General features: G+C 39.6%; 1 pseudogene; it reads left to right on the forward strand.

Annotated features, from left to right (window-relative positions):
* Window positions 1–7,450: 7,450 nt before the first annotated feature.
* Window positions 7,451–12,177, forward strand: LOC108515857 (olfactory receptor 7E24-like; annotated as a pseudogene).
* Window positions 12,178–17,308: the final 5,131 nt, after the last annotated feature.

The raw sequence follows: 17,308 nt of genomic DNA on the forward strand, positions 1-17,308 counted from the left end.
CCCACTTTTTGATGGGGTTGTTTGTTTTTTTCTTGTATATTTGTTTGAGTTCTTTGTAGATTCTGGATATTAGCCCTTTGTCAGATGAGTAGATTGCAAAAATTTTCTCCCATTCTGTAGGTTGCCTGTTCACTCTGATGGTAGTTTCTTTTGCTGTGCAGAAGCTCTTTAGTTTAATGAGATCCCATTTGTCAATTTTGACTTTTGCTGCCGTTGCTTTTGGTGTTTTAGACATGAAGTCCTTCAGTAGGCAGAAGATTAATGTCCTTTACTCTTCCCATATCTGGCTTAGTATCCTTTTCTTACACAGCCTACTGCTAAATTTGAATGCTTGTTTTCAACTTAACAGTTATGTTTCCAGCACAGAATAGTGAAATGCGTGATGTGAAGTAGAGTTTCCATCTTGTTTCCTAGCCCCTGCCAATCTAACCATAGGTATTCTAAAGGGGCTCATGATCTTAGCCGTTTCCCTCCATTGGATTCCAGGTTATGAACTAATGAGTGTTGGGTTTAAGGAATAGAGCAGAAAGTAAGACTAGCACCTCTTATGGTTCTACCTACACTAGAACCACTATTTTCACAGGAACTCTTATCACAATGCTAGGCTCACACTGACTTCTCATCTCAACATGCTTAGAAATAAATATGTTAGCTCTTACCCCTGATTTTAATTAAAAAAATAAATCCAGACTCTACAGAAGCAGCCACCAAATATTTCCTTACACAAGCGACCACGCCTGTAGTTCTCATAATAGGTGCTCTCTTCAATAACCTGTTCTCTGGGCAATGAACAATAATAAACATTATTAATCAGTTTTCTTCCTTAATAATGATAATGGCCCTAGTAATAAAACTGGGAATGGCTCCTTTCACTTTTGAGTCCCAGAGGTAATTCAAGGAACCTCCCTAATGTCTGGCATACTTCTCCTCACGTGACAAAAACTAGCCCCTCTCTCAATTATGTTTCAAATTTCTCCACCAATAAACATGAACATCCACCTATCTATCACATTCCTATCCATTATAGTGGGTGAGTGGTTGAGGAGGACTTAAACACAACTACCAAAAATTCTAGCCTACTTCTCAGTTACTCACATAGGTTGAATAATACCACTGTCAATTTATAATCCAAACATTACTACTCCAAACTTGATTATTTACTTTAACAATTACCGCATTTCTAGCACTCAACATGAATATAAGCACCACAAACCTGTCACTATCTTATGCCTGAAAGAAATTAACATGATTAACACCCATGAGCCCACTAAGCCTAGTATCCCTAGGAGGTTTACCTCCATTAACAGGTTTTCGACTTAAAGGACTAATTATTCAAGAATTTACAAAAGACAATAGTCTTATTGCCCAAACCATTATTGCTATGATAACTCTACTCAACCTATACTTTTATATATGCCTAATTTATTCCATCTCAGTGACAATATTCCCCACATTGAATAACAAGAAAATAAAATGACAGTTCAAAAAAACAAAACCAATATTACTCCTCCCCCCACTTACTTTTTTCTCTGTCCTCCTCTTATCCATCTCTCCATTAATACTAAATATGATTTAGAAATTTAGGTTAAATAAGACCAAGAGCCTTCAAAGCCTTAGTAAGTAAATTACACTTAATTTCTGTAACAGATCTAAGGACTGCAAGACTCTATTCTGCATCAGTTGAATGCAAATCAACCACTTTAACTGAGCCAAACCCTTCCTACATTGGTAGAATTCAAACCCACGAAAATGTAGTTACCAGCTAAACACCTTAATCAACTGGCTTCAATCTATTTCTCCCATTGGGGGAAAACGGCGGGAGCAGTCCAGACAGGATTGAAACTGCTCCTTTGAGTGTGCAATTCAACATGAGAAATCACCTCAGGGCTGGTAAAAAGAGATCTTGACTTGTGTCTTTAGATTTACACACTAAGCTTACTCAACCATTTTACAACCCTCCTCCCCGCAACACACACACACACACACGTTCATCAATCGTTGTTTTCAACTAACCTCAAGGATATGGGAACATGATATCTACTATTCGGTGCTTCAGCAGCGATAGTGGGCACCGCCTTAAGCCTTCTAATTCGAGCAGAATTAGGCCAACCAGGAACTCTGCTAGGAGATGATCAGATCTATAATGTTATTGTTACCGCCCACGCATTCATTATAATCTTTACAGTTACACCAATTGTAATTGGAGGCTTCGGCAACTGACCAGTCCCTCCAATAATTAGTGCACCCGATATGGCATTTCCCTGGATAAATAATATAAGCTTCCGACTTCTCCCACCCTCCTTCTTACTCCTACTTGCATCCTCAACAGTAGAAGCCGCGCTGGAACGGCGGAACAGTTTATCCCCCTTTAGCAGGAAGCCTGACACATGCAGGGGCCTCCGTGGATCTTACCATCTTCTCATTCCACTTGACAAACAGGTGTTTCTTCTATTCGAGGGGCCATGAACTTTATTACCATAATTCTTAACATAAAACCCCCAGCCATATCCCAGTATCAAACACCCCTCGTCGTCTGATGAGTTCTCATTACAGCAGTCCTTCTCCTCCTTTCTCTCCCAGTCCCAGCCGCCGGCATTACCATATTATTAACTGACCGTAACCTTATCACTACATTTTTGACCCCGCTGGCAGGGGTGGCCCTATCTTATATCTTATATCAACATTTATTCTGATTCTTTGGTCACCCTGAAGTCTATATCCTTATCCTACCAGGCTTCGGGATAATCTCTCGTATTGTAACGTATTGTTCTGGAATAAAAGGAGCCCTTTGGGTATATGGGCATAGTATGAGCCATAATATCAGTTAGCTTCCTAGAGTTTATTGTATGGGTCCATCATATATTTACAGTAGGAATAGACATAGACGCACGAGCACGTTTCACCTCCTCCACTGTAATTATTGCTATCTCTACTGCCGTTAAAAGTCTTTAGCTGATTAGCTACACTGCAGGGTGGTAACATCAAATGATCTCCCGCAATATTCTGAGCCCTAGGATTCATTTTCTTTTTCACAGTAGGAGGTCTAACCAGCATTGTGCTAGCTAACTCATCACTAGATTTTGTCTGACATGATACATATTACTTTGTAGCCCATTTCCACTACGTCCTATCAATAGCAGCAGTATATGCCATCATAGGAGGCTTTGTCCACTGATTCTCCTTATTTTCAGGTTACAGACTTAATCAAGCCTATGCTAAAATCCACTTCACCATTATATTTATAGGTATAAATTTAACCTTTTTCCCACAGCACTTCCTTGTCCTATCTGGTATACCTGGATGTTATTCTGATTACACTGATATGATCACCGCGTGAAATATTATCTCATCTGTAGGCTCATTTATTTCAATAACAGCAGTTATATTAACAATCTTTATAATCCGAGAAGGCTTTGCTTCAAAACGAAAAGTTCTAACAACTGAATAATCATCTCCTAATTTAGAATGACTTTACGGCTGTCCAACACATAGACCACACGTTTGAAGAACAAATCTACGTTAAACTCTAGACAAAAAGGGAAGGAATTGAACCTCCAAAAGCTGGTTTCAAACCAGTCCCATAACCCCTATGGCTTTCTCCATAAGATATTGGTAAAATCATTACATAACTTTGTCAAAGTTAAATTATGTTAGATCTTGTATGTCTTAATGATGCGTCCAGTTCTATTAGGCCTTCAAGATGCTACTTCCCCTATTATAGAAGAGCTACTTACTTTCCATGATCACGCTCTTATAATTATTTTCCTAATTAGTTCCCTTGTCCTATATATTATTTCCCTAATACTCACAACAAAATTAACTCACAGTAACACCATAGATGCCCAAGAAATTGAAACTGTCTGAACTATTTTGCCTGCCATTATCTTGATCTTAATTGCCCTCCCATCCCTACGTATTCTGTATCAAACAGGTGAGAAACTCTGTATCAGACAGATGAGATTAACAACACTTCTTTTACTGTCAAAACAATTGGCCACCAATAATATTGAAGCTATGAATATACAGACTATGAAGAATTAGCCTTCAGTTCTTAATACGGTCCCAAGAGCAGACCTAAAGCCAGGGGCATTTTGACTCCTAGAAGTTGATAACTGAACAATTCTACCAATAGAAATTCCTGAATGTATATGAATCTCATTCAAAGACATCCTGCATTCATGAACTAGTCCCTCATTTGGCCTCAAAACAGATGCAATTCCCAGACACTGACATCAAACTACCTTGGCCGCTACTCTAACAGGCCTTTACTACGGACTGTGCTCAGAAATTTGTGGATCAAATCAGTTTTATACCGACTGTCCTAGAACTACCTCCTTAAAATACTTTGAAGCCTGATTCACATCCACACAATACCATGACTGTCAGGCTACTTGGCATTAACCTTTAAGTTAAAGACTGAGGGGACCTACACCTCTCTGCAGTGAATGCCTCAGCTAGACACTGCCACATGATCTGCTGTTATCCTATCAATAATCATAAATTTAATCTTCATTATTCAGCTAAAATTATCAAATTACATTTACTCTATACCTCCTATACCACATATAATCAAGGCACAAAACATAAAACCCCTGAGAATAAAGATGATTGAAAATCTGTTTACCTCCTTTACTACCCCCAGGATTCTGCAGTAGTATTAATCATTTTATTTCCCACTATACTATTTTCACCTTCCAATTATCTAATTAGCAATTGATTGAGTTCCATTCAACAATGATTAGTTCATCTTGTGCTAAAACAAATGACAATTATACATAACATTGAAGGACAAATCTGGTCTCTTATACTGATGTCCCTGTCTCTTTATTGCCTCAAGAAATCTACTTGGGCTTCTACCCCATTCATTAACACCAACTACCCAATTATCAATAAAGCTAGGTATAACAAACCCATTATGGGCAGGCACAGTAATTACTGGCTTCTGCTTTAAAATGATAAACTCCTTAGCTCACTTTTTACCACAGGCACACCTATGCTACTTATCCCTATACTAGTAATCATTAAAACTATTAGCCTATCCATTCAACCAATGGCATTAGCTGTGAGATTAACACCCAACATTACAGCTGGCCACCTACTAATACATTTAATCAGAGAAGCCACACTAGTACTATCAACTATTAATTTGTCCACAGCTCCAGCCACTCTCATTCTTTTGATCCCATTGACCATTCTCAGCCTCGTCGTAGCCCTTATTCAGGCTTATGTCTTTACACTTCTTTATCTATATGACAGCACATAATGCCCCACCAAACACATGCCTACAATATAGTCAAACCCACCCCTGACTACTAACAGGAGCTGTTTCAGCTCTCATAATAACATCTGGTCTGGCCATATGGTTTATCTTTAGCTCTCTTATTCTTTTAACCCTAGGCATATTAACCAACACACTAACTATATATCAATGATGACATGATATTATGCGTGAAAGTACATTTCAAGGCCACCATACAACAATTGCCCAAAAAGGCCTCCGATATGGAATAATTCTATTTATTATCTCAGAAATATTCTTCTTTGCCGATTTCTTCTGGGCATTCTACCACTCTAGCCCCAATTCCAGAATTGGGAGGACATTGGCCCCCAACAGGCATTTTCCCCCTCAACCCCATAGAAGTTCCCCTCCTAATACATCTGTATTATTTGCATGAGGAGTCTCAATTACTTGAGCTCACCACACTGTAATAGAAGGTAATTGAAAGCTGATAATTCAATCACTATCCATCACAATTACCTTAGGAATTTACCTTACCCTACTACAAATCATCTCAGAATGCTTCAAAGCCCCGTTTACTATCTCTGATAGAATCTACGGCTCAACATTCTTTATAGCCATAGGCTTTCATGGACTTTATGTTATCATGAGGTCAACATTTCTTACTATCTGCCTCCTCCACCAATTAAAATTCCACTTTACATCCAAACACCACTTTGGCTTTGAAGCCGCCACCTGCTATTGACATTTCCTAGATGTAGTATGACTGTTTTTATATATCTCTATCTACTGATGAAGATCGTACTCTCTTGGTATAATCAGTACATTGACTTCCAATTAATTAGTTTCAAGAATACCTAAAAGAGAATAATTAAGCTGACACTAGCCCTAGTTACTGACACCCTACTGGCCCTATTACTAATTATGATTACATCGTGATTCCCACAACTTAATATTTATATAGAAAAATACAGCCCCTATGAATGTGAATTTTACCCAATAACCGTCCACCCACTTCCCCTTTTCCATAAAATTGTTCCTAGTAGTCATCACTTTTCTTTGATCTAGAAATCGCTCTACTACTGCCCCTGCCATGAGCCATTCAAACAAAGAACCTAACACTAATAGTTAGTACAGCCCTTATACTAGTTGCCATTTTAATCCTAGACTGGACTTATGAATGAACACAAAAAGGATTACATTGAGTTGAATTGTTAGATAGTTTAAGTCAAAAATAAATGATTTTGACTCATTAGATTATGATAGACCATATTTACCAAATACCCTCTATTTATGTCAATATTATATTAGCATATACCATGTCATTACTGGAAGTATTGGTCTATCGATCCCACCTAATATCATCCTTATTATGCCTGGAAGGTATACTATTGTCAGTATTTATTATAATTACTCTTATGACTTTAAATATACATTTTGCTCTAGCATCCATAATACCCACCATACCCCAAGTATTCGCTGCCTGTGAAGCCGCAGTGGGCGTTGCCTTACTAGTTTCAATCTCCAACACACATGGTATAGATTATGTACAAAATCTAAATTTACTTCAATGCTAAAAATTATTATTCCAACAGTTATATTGCTACCAATGACATGATTCTCTAAAACTACTTCAATCTGAATTTGCATGACTACCTACAGCCTACTCATCAGCCTCATTACCCTACTATATTTTAACCAGTTTAATAATAATTTATACAACTTGTCATTAATTTTCTTTTCTGACCTGCTGACAACACCTCTTCTAATCTTAACAGCTTGACTACTAACTCTTATAATCCTAGCAAGCCAATATCACCTGTCCAATGAATCACTCCCATGAAAAATGCTCTATATCACTGTATTAATAGTGACTTGTATGAATGGACACACGAGGGTTCAGCTATCTCTTACTTTTAATCAGTGAAATGGACCTATCTGTGAAGAAGCGAATATAGATAAATAAGACGAGAAGAACCTATGGAGCTTCATTTTATTAATGCAAATAGAAATTCAAAAAGCCTACAGGCCCTAGCCTGCATCAAAAATTTTGGTTGGGATGATCTCGGAGCGTGATTCCACCTCTGAGCAACCTAAAATAAAACTGTACTAGTCTAAGCGAATCAATATGCATTGATCCAATTATTTAATCAACGGAATTAGTTACCCTAGGGATAACAGTGCAATCCTATTCTAGAGTTCACAAAAACAATGGAGTTTATGACCTCAATGTTTGATCAGGACATCCTAATCGTGCAGCTCCTGCTATTAAGGGTTCGTTTGTTCAACGATTAAAGTCCTAGGTGATCTGAGTTCAGATCAGAGCAATCCAGGTTGATTTATATCTATTTAGAATTTCTCCCAGTAAGAAAGGACAAGAGAAATAGGGCCCACTTCATAAAGCACCCTCGTCTTATAAATGACGTTATCTCAGTTTAACAAATCATTATATACCTTACCCAAGAACAGGGTTTGTTAAGATGACAGAGCCTGGCAATTACATAAACTTAAAACTTTATAATCAGACGTTCAATTCCTCTTCTTAACTATATGTCCATAATTAATCTTCCCCTACTTATTATTCTCACTTTAATCGCCATAGCATTCTATTATCAGTTGTTACTATTGATAATTATTAATATTATTTCTGATATCCAGGGTGTAGAGAATGACATTACTCGCAATATCGCAGAAAATGTGCACCCCCCCGTGATGTTGTTCCTAATAGCCAGGGGTACAAGATGACATTAGTTCCAATATCGCAGTGGGTATTCATACTTTCTGTGGTCTTGTTGCTAATATCTGGGCGGGGAGAGGACGATATTAATGCCAATAATCCAGAAGGTGTAGACCTCCCCTGTGATATTGTCCCTAATATCCAAAGGTGGAGAGGAAGATATCTCCCAATTTCGCAGGAGTTGTACACCACCCCGTGATATTGTTCCTAATGTCCAGGGGTAGAGAAAATATGACTCACAATATGGCAGGGGGTGAACACCCCCTCCATGTTATTGTTCCTAATATTCAAGGGGGAAGAATATGATATTACTCCAAATATCACAGGGGTGTACTCCCGATATCCCAGGGGGTGTGTAGTATCCCCACCCGTGATAGACTCCGCCGCAATGCAAAAAGTAATATCACCCACCCCAACCCGATATTACAAGCCACCTCACAGGGGGGTGGACACCCCCAGTGATGCGGGTAGTAATATCTATCCCCTCCCCCTGGACATTAGGAGCCACATGGCAGGGGCGTGGACACCCCTCCGCAATGCGTGAAGTAATATCAACCCACGTCCCTCCCTGCATGTTAGGAGCCACTGTGGCCACACAGTGTAATTACAATATTTCCAGTAAGATCCTCTTTTCTATTGAACCTTATGAACAAGATCACAGAGGGATGTACACCTCCTGCGATATTGGGAGTAATATCATTCTCTCCTCCACTGCATATTGGGAACAATATCACAAGGGCGTGTATTCCCCCTTCGATATCGGGATTCATATCATACTTTCCTTCCTATATTAAGAACAATATCAAAGGGCGGGGGATGGACACTTTGACAATATTGGGAGTAATATTCTCTCTACCCCTGGATATTAGTAGCAATATCACAGGGGGTGTACATTTCTCTTGATATTGAGAGTAGTATTATTGTTTTCCCCTCTGGATATTAAAAACTACACCACAAGGGGCGTCAAACCGCCTGCCCAATTTGAGGTAATGTTATCCTCTCCCCCGGATATTAGAGACAATAGCACAGGGGTAACGTACACCCACTGCTTTATTGGGAGTAATATCATCTTCTCCCTTCTTGGATATTAGGAACAATATCACAATGTGCGTGTACGCCTGCCGCGAAAATCAGTGTAATGTCATCTTGTGCCTCCCTAGATATGAAGAACAATATCACAGGGATATACAACTTCTGAGATATTGGGAGTGATATCATCCTCTCCCTTCTGGATGTTAGGAACAATATCACAGGGCTAGTGTACATTCTCTGTGATTTTGGGTCTAATATCATCCTCCTGCCACCCGGATATTAAAAACAATATCACAAGGGGCATGTACACACACTTCGATATTGGTATTAATACCATCCTCTGCCTCTTTGGATATTAGGTATAATATTTCAGGTGGGGTACGTACCACCTGCAATATTGGAAATAATACTATTTTCTCCCCCCTCCCCAGATATGAGAAACAATATCACACGGGGTGTGTACAACCCCTGAGATATTTGTAGTAATGTCATTCTCTCCCCTCATGAATATTAGGAACAATATCGTAGGGGTCTGTAACCCCCTTTGGTATTGGGAATAATATCATCCTCCACTGTACTACAGCCTGGGCAATAGAGCCTCAAAAAAACAAAAATAAAAAAAAGAAAGAAAACAAAAGAACTTTTTGAGAGTTGGAAGACCATGAAGTATAGTACCTGGAAGTTAGAGACTGGCCATTAATTTTGAATACCACCCTTTCTACTTATCTGTATGGCAGGAGGTGAGCTGTCCATCCTCTGAGACTCAGCGCTCTCATCTGAGTTGATTTCTAGTGGATCCAATGGAAGTGAGCGATGATCAAACCGATAGTGGGTGCCCACTGAGTGATCTCTATGTGATGGATGCATAAAGTAAAGGGAAAGTGAATTTTAGATACATTCGTTAATATTTTAAGCTTAATCTCCATACAATTCAACGGAAATACCCCTGACCTGAAGTTCTGGTTTCCCTGCATTCCAGACAGGACATTTATTTTGTCCTTATCTCAGTAAGTATTGAGTATTGGGAGAGGAACAAGTCAGTCTAATTTGTTTCTGATTTCCCAGAGCCTATATCTTGCTTGGCACATAGGAGATAGCAAAAGCAAAAGTCTATGTTAATTATTGAATTGACCCTTCTTGGTTCACAAAAATTGGCTGTGATCAGTGTGATCTCGGCACACTTTTATTCTTTTCTTTTCTTTTCTTTTCTTTTTTTTTTTTTTTTGAGACGGAGTTTTGCTCTTATTTCCCAGGCTGGAGTGCATTGGCATGATCTCTGCTCTCTGCAGCCTCTGCCTCCTGAGTTCAAGCCATTCTCCTGCCTCAGCCTCTGGAGCAGCTGGGACAACAGGCGTGTGCTGCCCTACCCGGTGAATATTGGTAGTTTTAGTAGAGGTGGGATTTCACCATGTTGACCAGGATGGTCTTGATCTCCTGACCTCGTGATCCACCCTCCTCGGCCTCCCAAAGTACTGGGATTACAGGCGTGAACCGCTGGGTTCGGCCAAACTTTCTTGTGAAAACTCTAAGTCCACCTAAGCTAAAGACAACAGTTATAGCTTTCAAGAATTTGAAAACAAGACCCACCGATTTGAGTAAGCAATGACTTTCTTGAAGGAGAAAAGTCAGAAAACATTATGATGAAATCACTAGAATATAACTGGCATGTGGAACTATTTTCTGTTTACTATCTATCAACTTTAATTTCATTTCCAGATGGCATGGTCTCAGCTGTTATACACGTTTATAAACGTTCTAAATCAAGGGAATTTGTATCAATCTATTAGGATAAAATAAAATATTGGAGTTCTTCATTTCCTTTAATTAGTATAAACTTTTTTCTTCAAAGTGAAGAGAATGGTTTTATTACATATTTTTCTTCGGGAAAGATAGGCTGTATTCTCTGGCAATTACGAATTTGTTACATATGATCATCTGGTTCTTGGAACATTCTTGAATCTAGTGTCTCTAAGGCAGGTGTGTACAGCAAAAAGTGAATAACTCAAAAATCGATGAACACATTATAAGACAATTGAGTTTGTAACAAGTGCAAAATATTGCTGAGTGTGGATTGCTCTGAAATCTGAAAACATTGCTTGTGAATTGCTTATATCCAAAATGCAGACAGTGCTAGGTGTTGGTTGGCTTGTTTCTGATTTTTCCACCCTCCTTTCTAGGCAAAAGCTGTCCAAACTATACAGACCCACAGAATCTAACAGATGTCTCAATATTCCTCCTCCTAGAACTCTCAGAGGAACAAGAACTGCAGCCTGTCCTCACTGGGCTGTTCCTGTCCGTGTGCCTGGTCACAGTGCTGGGAACCTGCTCATCATCCTGGCCATCAGCCCTGACTCCCACCTCCGCACCCCCATGTACTTCCTCCTCTTCAACCTGTCCTTGTCTGACATCGATTTCATCTCCACCACGGTCCCCAAGATGACTGTGGACATCCGATCTCACAGAAGAGTCATCTCCTATGCAGGCTACCTGACTCAGATGTCTCTCTTTGCCGTTTGTGGAGGCATGGAAGAGAGACATGCTCCTGAGTGTGATGGCCTACGACCGGTTTGTAGCCATCTGTCACCCTTTATATTATTCAGCCATCATGAACCCATGTTTCTGTGGCTTCCTAGTTTGTTTTCTTTTTTATCTCTCAGTCTCTTAGACTCACAGCTGCACAATTTGACTGCCTTACAAATGACCTGCTTCAAGGAGGTGGAAATTCCTAATTTCTTCTGGGACACTTCTCAACTCCCCCATCTTGCTTGTTGTGACACCTTCACCAATAACGTAGTCATGTATTTCCCTCCTGCCATATTTGGTTTTCTTCCCATCTGGGGGATCCTTTTCTCTTACTATAAAATTGTTTCCTCCATGCTGAGGGTTTCATCATCAGGCGGGAAGTGTAAAGCCTTCGCCATCTGTGGACATCACCTGTCAGGTGTTTGCTTATTTTATGGAACAGGCGTTGGAGGGTACCTCAGTTCAGATGTGTCATCTTCCCCTAGAAAAGGTGCAGTGGCCTCCGTGATGTATATGGTGGTCACCCCCATGCTGAACACCTTCATCTATAGCCTGAGAAATGGATTTTAAAAGTGCCCTGCGGCGGCCACATGGCAGCACACAGTCTAATCTCAATATCTTCTTATCTGTTCCATTCCTTTTGTAGTGTGGGTTAAAAAAAGCAGCAAGGTAAAATAAGAATGATATCACAGGGTGAACACCCACTGTGATATTAGGAGTAATACCTCCCTAGGATATAAAAAATACTATCACAGAGTGTACACAATGGAGTACACCCTCTGTGATATTAGAAGCAATACCTCCCTAAAATGTTATGAAAAATATCACAGGGTGTGCACACTCTGTGACATTTGGAGTAATATTTACCCTAGCTATTATGACTAATATCAAGGGTGTACACACATGGGGTACATGCACTGTGATATCAAGAGTTGTATCTCTCTAAGATATTAGGAATAATATAACAGGTTATACACCACGTGTGTACATCCACTGTGATGTTTGAAGTAGTATCTCTCTATGAGATTACAAATAATACCAAAGGGTGTACATCCCTGTGACATTAGGAGTAACATCCTTCTAGGATATTACAGAGAAGATTACAAGGTGTACACCTTCTGTGACATTTTGTACACCCTTTGGGACATTAAAAGAAACGTCCCTTAGGATATTATGAATAATATCACAGGTGGTTTACACACATGGTGTACACCTCCTGTGCCATCAGGAGTAACATCCCCCTAGGATAGTATGAAGAATATCACAGGAGGTGTACACACATGGTGTACACCCCATGTGCATTGGGAGGAACATACCTGTAAGATAGTAGCAATAGTATCACAGGCGTTGAATACGCATGATATACACCCCTGGTGACATTAAAAGTAACATTGCCCTAGGGTATTATGGATAATATCACAGGGAGTACACCCGTATGACATTAGGGCTAACATCCCCTGATAATATAAGTAGTAATATCAGAGGGTGTACATGCATTGTGACCTTAGTCGTAACATCTCTTTAGGATATTACAAATCATCACAGGAGGTACAGCCCCTATGCTTTATGAGTAACATTTCTATAGAATATCACACGTAATATCTCTGTGTGTACACCCTGTGTGACAGTAAGAATAACATCTCACAAAACTACAAGGAATATTTCACAAGGTGTACACCCTCTGTGACATCAAAAGTAACATTTCCCTAGAATATTACGATAATATTACAGAGTGTACACCCGCTGTGATATGAGGAGTAACATTTCATTAGGATAATACGAGTAATTTGACAAGGTGGAAAAACCCTGTGACATAAGGAGTAACATCCTTCTAGGATATTATGAATAATATCAGAGAGAACGCACCCCATGTGACAATAAAAGTAATCTACCCTTAGTATATTACAAATAATACCACAAGGTGTACACACATTGTGACATTGTTATTAATGTCTCGCTAGGACATTGTGAATAATAACACAGTGTGTACCATCCTGTGACATCAGGATGAACATTCCCGTACAATATTACGAATAATATCACAGGGTGTACACCCCCTGTGACTTTCGTAGTGCCATCCTCCTAGAATAAGGAAAATAATGTCCCAGGGCATTAACCTAGGGTGGCAGTAGAGATAACATCCTAGTAGTAATATCACCCCCTTCTCCCCCACCGGATGTTAGGATCCACATCGCTGGGGGCCTGGCATGTTTACGTTACTGTGAGTAATATCTTCTCCTCCTCTGGAAATTACCAACTATATCACAGACGGGTGTACCTCCTCTGCATTATTTGCAGTAATAGCATCCTCTTCCCCCTGGATATTAAGAACAATATCACTGGAATGTTTCTACCCCCAGCGGTTTAGGTGTAATGTCATCCTCTCCCACGTTGAAATTAGGAACAACATCACTGGGGGCGTGTACACCTCCTGTGATATTGAAAGTAATAGCATCTTCTTTTCTACCGGATCATGGGACCAATATCAATGGGAGGTGTACACTTTCTGCAATATTGGGAGTAATATCATCCTCTCCGCCTTTGAATATTAAGGGCAAGGTCACGGCGGGGTGGGGTGTACACTCTCTGCAATATTGGGAATAACAGGGGGGATGTACACCCCCTGCGATATTGGGAGTAATATCAAGCTCTTTCTTTCCCTCCATGGATATTAAGAACAATAATCCGGGGAGGTTTTAGACATCCTGCTATATGAGGAGTCATATCATCTTCTCTTTTCCTGGATTTTAGGGACAATATCACAGGGTGAATGTACACACCCTGCAATATTGACTGTCATATCATCCTCTCGCCCTCTGGGTATTAGGAACAATATCACAGAAGGGGTGTACACCCCCTACAATATTGGCAGTAATATCATTTTCTCCTTCCCTGAATATTAGGAGCAATATCCCAGGGTGGATGTGCACCCACTGTTACAATGGCAGTAATGTGATAACTACCCCCTGGATATTAGGAGCAACATCACAGGGTGGGTGTACACCCAAGGCAATATTGGGAGTTATTAATATCATGCTCTTCTTCCCTGGATATTAGAAACAATATCCCAGGTGGGTGTACACTCCCCGCGATATTAGGCGTAATATTATCTTCTCCTCCTTTAGCTGTTAAGAACAATATCACAGGGGGGTTGTACAGGCCAGCCCTATTGGGAGTAGTATCATTCTCTCTTATTCTGGATAGTAGGAATAATATCACAGGCAGGGTGTCCATGCCCTGTGATATTGGGAGTAATAGCATCCTCTCCCAATGTGGATATTAGGAACAATATCACAGGCAGGCTGTACACTTCTTTGATATTGATAGCAATATCATCCTCTCCTCCTTGCATGTAAGAAACAGTACGCCAGGCGTGGTGAACACTCCCAACGATATGGGGAGTAATATCACCCCATCCCCCTCCCTGGGTTTTATGACTCATGGTGGACACACAGCGTGTTTATGATATTGTGAGTAATATCATCCCCCCTTCTAGAAATTATGAACAATATCACAGACGGGTGTATATCCTCTGCAATATAGGTAGTAATAACATCCTCTCCATCCCTGTATATAAGGAACAACATCAAAGAAGTGTTTATACCCCCTGCGATATTGGGAGTAATATCATCCTCTCCCGCATTGAAATTCAAAACAATATCACCGGGAGCGTGTTCACCTGATGCGATATTGAAAGTAGTGTCATCCTCTTCTCTCCTGGATCATGGGAACAATATCACTGGGCTGGTGTACACTTTCTGCGATATTGGGAGCAATATCATCCTCTCCGCCTTGGAATATTAAGGACAATATCACAGGTGTGTGTGTGTGTGTACAAATGCTGCACTATTAAGAATAATATTATCCTCTCCCACCCTGTATATTAGGAAAAATATCACAGAGTGGGTGTACATCTCCTGCGATATAGGGAGCTATATCATCTTCTCTTCTTCTGGATAGTAGGAACAATATCACACGGGTTTGCACACTTTCTGCGATATGGAGTAATATCAACCTCTCTGCCCTTTAAATATTAAGAACAGTATCACAGAATGGATGTAAACCCCCTGCGATATTGGGTGTAATATCAGCTTCTCACCTCAATGGATATTAGGAGTAACCCAGGGTGGGTGTACACCTCCTGCTGTATGGGGAGTTATATCATCCTCTCCCGTCCTGGCTATTAGGAACAGTATCACAGGGTGGGTGTACACAGCCTGCGATATTGGGAGTAGTATCACCCTCTCCCACTCTGGATATTAGGAACAGTATCACAGAATGGATGTATACCCCCTGCGATATTGGGAGTAATATCAGCCTCTCCCCTGTATGGATATTAGGAATAATATCCCAGGGTGAGTGTAAACCTCCCGCTATATGGGGAGTCATATCATCTTCTCTCTTCCTGGATATAAGGAACAATATCACAGGGTGGGTGTACACAGCCTGCGATATTGGGAGTAATATCGCCCTCTCCCCCTCCGGATATTAGGAACAATACCACAGAAGGGGTGTACACTCCCTGCGATACTGGGAGTAATATCATTCTCTTCTTCCATCAATATTAGGAGCAATATCACCGAGTGGATGCACACCCACTGCTATATTGGGAGACACGTCATACTCCATCCCCTGGGTATTTGGATCAATATCACCGGGTGGGTGTACACCTACTGCAGTATTGAAAGTAATATCATGCTCTCTCCCTCCCTGGATATTAGGAACAATGTCACAGGTGGGTGTACACCCATTGCGGCATTAGGAGTAATATTATTATTAATCATTACTCATTTATAATTAAAATTAATATGAATTCCCAATATTAATATTAAGAAATAATTGCTAATAAAATTTTCATATTATTATTAATATTAAGTATTGGTAGCTAATATTGTTTTCTTATTAATAAGTTCAGTATCAATTATTATCAGTCATTGTTAATAATACTAATAATTTTATTGTTATTAATATAACTATTTAATATTAATTATCATTATTATCTGTATTGATTTTAAATGACTCATTGAACGAAAAGTCAGGCTACACACAACTACGCAAAGGGCCTAACGTTGTAAGCCCTTATGGACTGCTTCAATCATTCGCTGACGCAATAAAACTTTTCAGCAAAGAACCCATATGGCCCTCAACATCTACTATTACCCTTTATATTATTGCTCCAACCCTGGCCCTTTCTGTCTCTCTCCTATTGTGAACCCCTTCTCTATAGCAGATACTCTAATTGATTTTAATATAAGTCTCCTATTTTCACTAACTATATCAAGCCTAACTGTCTACTCTATTCTATGATCAGGATAAACATTCAAATTCAAATTATGCACTAATCAGTGCATTACAAGTTGTAGATCAAACAATTTCATACGAAGTAAACCTAGCCGTTAGCCTGTTATCAATTCTACTGATAAGTGGCTCATATAACTTATATGCACTCATCACAATGCAAGAATTCGTCTGACTGCTCCTAACATCATGGCCCCTAGCCATGATATGACTTGTCTCCACACTAGCAGAAACTAATCGAGTCCCTATATTATATATGTTTTTTATATTACATATAAATATTGATATATTTATATTAATTTTACACCTTCTGTAGGGAGAATTATTTTTGTTTCTATGTCCATCTATAATAAAACACTATATCTGTCCATAATAAAATACTAGTGAAAATAGGAAGTATAATCCCATAAGAGATAAAAGAAAATCTGTTAGTATCAATATACTAATACATATAGATGGTTTTACAGGGTTTAGTAAAA

Source organism: Rhinopithecus bieti, unplaced genomic scaffold, assembly GCF_001698545.2.
Source record: "Rhinopithecus bieti isolate Rb0 unplaced genomic scaffold, ASM169854v2 scaffold_36511, whole genome shotgun sequence".
In the NCBI taxonomy this organism is placed as follows: Eukaryota; Metazoa; Chordata; class Mammalia; order Primates; family Cercopithecidae; genus Rhinopithecus; species Rhinopithecus bieti.